The 6,000-nt window shown below is 38.0% G+C and overlaps 1 protein-coding gene across 12 annotated transcripts in view; it reads right to left on the reverse strand.

Annotated features, from left to right (window-relative positions):
• LOC115229099 overlaps positions 1-5,791 on the reverse strand; it is a 54,670-nt gene extending 48,879 nt beyond the window's left edge. For 11 of the 12 annotated variants that reach the window (XM_036499104.1, XM_036499115.1, XM_036499117.1 and 8 more), the window contains exon 1: positions 3,152-3,743. The gene's annotated coding sequence lies outside the window, so the exon portion shown is untranslated. Of the gene's footprint in view, positions 1-3,151; positions 3,744-5,772 lie in introns of those variants that run through there. The other variant, XM_036499108.1, reaches the window with a different exon arrangement.
• Between the last annotated feature and the right edge of the window lie 209 nt (positions 5,792-6,000).

The following is a 6,000-nucleotide window of genomic DNA, read 5'->3' on the forward strand; positions in this document are numbered from 1 at the left end:
ATGAACCCCTCATCTGACGTCACGCATTAATCTTTCTCTATATATAAAGCTGAAGTTGTCTGTGTATGGCAGGTTTGGAAGCCTTCAACTAACACTATCTCCTCCGAGACCCTGCGGCGCAAGTTGACCAAAATTGAGAGTATGATAGAAGAAGGCTTGTTCTTCCTTCCGTAGAAGAATAAAAATTCAAATTGGACCACGTTAGCACCATAAATTATTTACATCAAAAAGGTGCTTTTGTTTCTATGAAAATCCCTATTTTTTACGATTTTTTTTTTGACAGCTGTGTCGCCATTTTTCGGTGTATTTCAACCAGAAAAATATTCACTTAAAGAGAATAACAAGCTACATAATGCAAATTTTTTACTTTTCAAAAAATTCCAATTCTAAAGGGTCGAAACAAACCCGAGCAACGCCGGGCGATAACCGCTAGTAAACCTATATCGCCGTAGAGAGAACCATTATTACAAAATGGATTGGCAGAACCGGTAGAGCGTCAGAAAAAAATGTTACGTGAGGCTTCAGTTACCTCCCTTTGCAAACCCGCGATCAAATCCAGCCGGGACTGAATTTGTTCGCCTTTGTTTTGCAATATCCTTCCGGTAGGGGGAAGGTGGGAGAATAAAGTATCAACGAACAGCTGGGAATGAGGGGGGGGGGGGTGACTATATTTGCAGCATGGTGTCTACGTTAGTATTGAGTAACACGAGTACGTGTTGTGTACCAACAAACGAAAGTACATCCTCTATGCACGGATGCATACACACATACATAAATATATAGCATAAATACATACATATACAAATGCACCCTCACACATATGTATGTATGTTACGTTTGTTTCTATGCTAAGTAATAAATATAAACAATTTAACATTAACTTGAAGATCACTTCATACTGTTTAGGAGAACGAGAGTAGAGTACAATTGTTTGGTAGGGTAGGCGAAAGTCCGTCAAGTACATAGTTTAACTCTTACAAGGTAAAAAAAGGTTGTTGACGGCGAACAAGCTTCGAAGTCACTATCAACATTTTCCTTGTTAAAATTCACACACACATTATATATGTGTGTGTGTGAGTGTATAGATAGACAGATACACGTGTGTATGATTCATAGGTACTATTTGAGAACGCGCTAGCTAGTCGTGACTAGTCGATCCTACAACGACTACCTAGCCAGGTAAATAAAACACAAAATAAAGAAATTTTTTTACACAAAGTAAATAATCTTTTTAAAAAAACAAAGTAAATAAAACACAAAAACACAAGGATCGACTAGTCATGACTAGCTAGCGCGAGTGCGCGCACCGGGACCACCCTTCTTAAGTAGAACCGGTTAATTCTTACAAGGTAAAAACGGTTGCTGACGGCGAACAAGCCGAAATTTCGAAGTCACTATCAACATTATCCTTGTTAAAATCCCACACACCTTATATATGTGTGTATAGATAGATAGATGGATTGATAGATCGATAGAAAGGTAGATAGATAGATAGATAGATAGATAGATAGATAGATAGATAGATAGATAGATAGATAGATAGATAGATAGATAGATAGATAGATCGATAGATAGATAGATAAATAGATGGATGGATACACGTGTGTATGATTCATAAACGCAAGAGAACAGCCTGTTCACATAATATATGAGATAATCATTATAATATATCGTTATATACACACACATATTGTGTGTGTGTATATATATATATATATATATTACACACCCATATTATATGTATAGACAGTCAAGTATATATATATATGTGCATATATACACATACACAACATAAGTCGGCAATATTATATAATAATAACATAAAAATCAATGAATGAATGCGATAAGTCATCAATTGATTTATCGATCAAGAGATGACAATTCACGAATGTGATATCATTTGCCATTGTTTAGCCTCAGGTCAGTCAACCGTACTGAATACAACGGATTTACTAAAGATGTTCCAAGCGTGATCATCCAGCCTCAATCCTTTTCCCTATATATATATTTTGAGTATATATATATATATATATATATATATATATATATATATATATATATATATATGTTGGAAGTTCCGCTTTATAATGTCGGTTTATAGTAAAATCAATCGATTTCACGTTAAAATTATTCGACAGTAACTTCGAAGTGCCGGCCTGCTTAGCCCCCGGAAAGGGGGTGAGCCACATGACGGTCACAGCTGGAACGACGTATCCAAAGTGCCCTTCACTTCCTCTAAAGGTGTTGTTTCTAGCAAGTCGAGCGACTACTAAACGGCTTCGTAATAGTAGTTACTGATGTGTGTAAACCTGAGGTCAGGTATGATCCAACAAAACGAACATCTGATCAGCTCTAAAAGACGTTCCAGTCGTGACCATCTTGTCTATTATAGATTAGACACGCAGTATACACCTCGAACTGCAATATCTACCGTTTATCCCCACCACCCCTTTTTTTCTTATTATTATTGTAAACCATTATAATCACAGCCGGGATTTAGCTGCTATTTCTTTTCCATACAGGGCTAGCAACCATGCTCGACAATTCCCTGCCTCGATCACAGGTGCTGTCACTGATGTTGTTATTGTTATTGTATAAACCTCAGGTCAGCCTATAAACCAGCTTCGTGTTTTTTTCCTCTCGACACGATACAAGCTTCCACGACCATACTGTACAAAATACTCGTATCTTTTACCCTTTTTTTTTTTCCACGACAGATACGGTTTCGATTCGAGAAGGAAGACAATTTGACTGCTATTTCTTGCGGGGTCGGTGCGACCGTCTAATTAAAGAAACCCCTCTCCTACCTGCTGTTTAGTTTACAGGTGTGTGTCGCGTTGTACATTTACAGAATTCTGTCGCAGCTTCTACCATAATTATTTATAATTATCAATCTATCATTTGTAAAATTCTTTTTTGAGTTATAATATACTTCGATTTAAGATATATAAAACTGTACTTTAAGATACTGTATTGAGTTCAAACTCAGGTTATTACGAATATATATAAGGTACTACTAGTACCTATAAATATATTAATTGCAGGTACCTTAATTGCATACACGCATGAGGTTTGTTATACATACATAAAAGCAAAATTTAAAATTTGTAATTAATTAATAATTAAATTGAATTAAATTATAAATACTTACTTTAATCAGAAAATATAATAAGTCTAAAGTCTAATCCGAAGTAAGAATTTTCCCTCCAGCAAAAGAATCTTCTTGGCATTGTTGCATGTTGTAAAATAATAACAATATTGTCAATAAGGTAATTTGAGGTGTCAGGTTCGCGCCTTGCTGTGTGTAGTATATTTAAATAATATAGCAAGGTACTTTCTCATTTTTTTTTTTTGTCACGTAGTTAGTTACGCAGTTTACTTGTTTTAATTATTATTCCACCTTTAAGCCGACAAGTCGAAGAGGACAGATATTTTCGCACTAATTGAAATTGGGGGGGAAGTATATATAACAAACAAATATTTACACTGATTAATTAAATTAGAGATAACACAGCAAAGTCTAGTTTTGTAATTAAAAAAAAAAGCTGTTAAATATATATTTATGATAATGTAATAATAATTATATATGAGAGATGTATCTTTTTAGCAGTAACTGGAATTATATTAATGATGAGAGACCATGAGAGAAGAGAAGAGAAGTAGAAAAATTTTAGAGAAATTCTGGCAGAGTGGAAATAAAACAGGTCAGATAGACATCATCTCTCAGCTACCTTCTCTCTCTCTCTCTCTCTCTCACACACACACACACACACATTCTTTCTTTCTCTCTCTCTCTCTCTCATTCATTCATACATTCTCTCCTCTCTCACTGCCTCGTGCGTATTTTCCCCCCTCTCATTACAACTACCATTTTCTCGGTCACCCCCTCCCTCTCACTACCTCATGTGTATATTCACTCACTCACTCACTGTCTCTCTCCCTCCTCCCTTTTATTCACGTACGCTCTCTCTCCCTCCCTCTCTCGTTTCCCCCCTCAGTCACAATCCTATGTAGTTTCACTCTCCCTCCCTTTCTCATTCTCACACACTATCTCCTCTCTCTCTCTCTGATTTTCGTATATCCTCACACTTCTCCCTCTCTCTCTCTGTCTCTCACATGGTGTACTTTCACTCTCTCACTCACACATTCGTATATTTTACCCCTCGCTCTCTTATCCACTCGTGCGTTGTCATCCGGCTTCGCACATGTATTAGCACATATGTATATATAATATATATATATATACACTAAATTTTTCGTATTTTCAATAAAATGTATAACAATCTTGGTCGTTGTAGAAATAATAATAGCTAAATATAATAACAGAAAGGAGAACAACGGCAACATTGAATGAAAAAAGAGGTTAAAAAGAAAAAAAGTATCACATACGAGACGATATCAAAAGGTCCCCCCCCCGGACTACTTCTGTAGCGCGCCAACAGATGACAGCACACGGTTGTACGTGAGGCGAGAGCTAGCAGTGACCTTCATGGGGCAGTGTGCCGAGTGACATTGCCGTGTTTACTGTGCCAAGTTGTGGAATTTGTGCTTTTGTGCTCACGTTTATGGCTGTAGTCTGCGATTTTTTGTCACGGACAGGAAGTTGGAACAAAAAAAAAGCCAACGTGATATTTTGCGTTGAACTTGGGAAGTCTGCTACGGAGAGGCATTGAATATATTTCGGCAATGGGTCGTACGCAAGGTTTCGAAAGCAGAAGAACCTCTCTGGGTGATCTGGAAGACTTGCCACGAAGGTGACCCCCGAAAATGTGGGGGAAAATTTATAAACTTGTGTATGAGGATCGTCGGACACCATCAACGACATTGCTGGTGTTGTAGGTCTGTCGTATGGGTCCGAGAAGGCAATCCTAACGTCTGAATTGAAAATGCGGCGTGTCTCTGCTAAGTTTGTTCCTAGAACATCGTATCGAAATCTGTCAAGATCTCCGTCAGCGTGTCACTGATGACCCATCTTTCATGTCGAGGGTCATCACCGGTGACGAGAGTTGGGTCAACAGATACGACCCTGAGACGAAGCAGCAGTCGTCACAATGGAAGAGGCCTTTCTTTCCACGACCGAAGAAGGCACAACAGAGCCGTAGCTTAATCAAGAGCTTGCTCATTTTTCCCTTTTTTCCTACATCCGCGGTATTGTGCGTCCCCCAGGGTCAGACCGTCAATCGAAAGTTCTACTGCGGCGTTTGAGGAGGGGACATCTAGCAAAACCGACAGGATCTGTGGGGCGCGGATTGGATTCCTCACGACAATGCATCCTGTCACCGAGTTCTCCTCACTCGTGAATTTCTCGCCAAAAACAACAGGGTATCGCTTCTGCACCCGTCCTACCCGCCTGAGTTAGCACCTACGAACTTTCCATCTCTTCCCCCAAAATGGAAATGCAGCTCAAAGGTCGTCGTTTTAACACCGTTGTCGAAATCCGGAGCGAATCGCTCGTCCTCGACTCGCTTACGGAAAACGACTTCCAGGCCCTATTCCAAAAGTGGCAGGAACGCCGGGACGGGTGTAGTGCTGCGCAAGGTTACTATTTCGAATGAAATTATGTTAAAACTTAGATAAACGAGCTATTTTTTTTTTTTAGCCCGGGATCTTTTTGATACCACCTCGTACAGTGACTCGTCTTAATTATAAAACGAGGTTTATGAAATATAAACCAATTCCTTCAAGAACAAACACTCAAAAAGCTATCTAATTTAGGCATTGACGATACCATTAATTTACTATAAAAATTTATATACATTTACGTCTATTTACCTGTATGGAAAATTGGTATAAAAGACAGGTTACATCATGTGTTGTGTAATCAAATCGTCAACAAGTTCTTTTTTCGTTTAGATTTCCTGACTTTTAGATTCTCGCTTTATTTCTTGGATTTTCGTAAATAGAAATCGATCCTGAAAAATAAAAACTGTGGAATAAAAGAGATTTTTTTTTAAAGGCAATTTGTAAATAATTCCAGTTAGACTTTATAACAGATGTATA

Source organism: Octopus sinensis, unplaced genomic scaffold (assembly GCF_006345805.1).
Source record: "Octopus sinensis unplaced genomic scaffold, ASM634580v1 Contig11864, whole genome shotgun sequence".
NCBI lineage: Eukaryota > Metazoa > Mollusca > Cephalopoda > Octopoda > Octopodidae > Octopus > Octopus sinensis.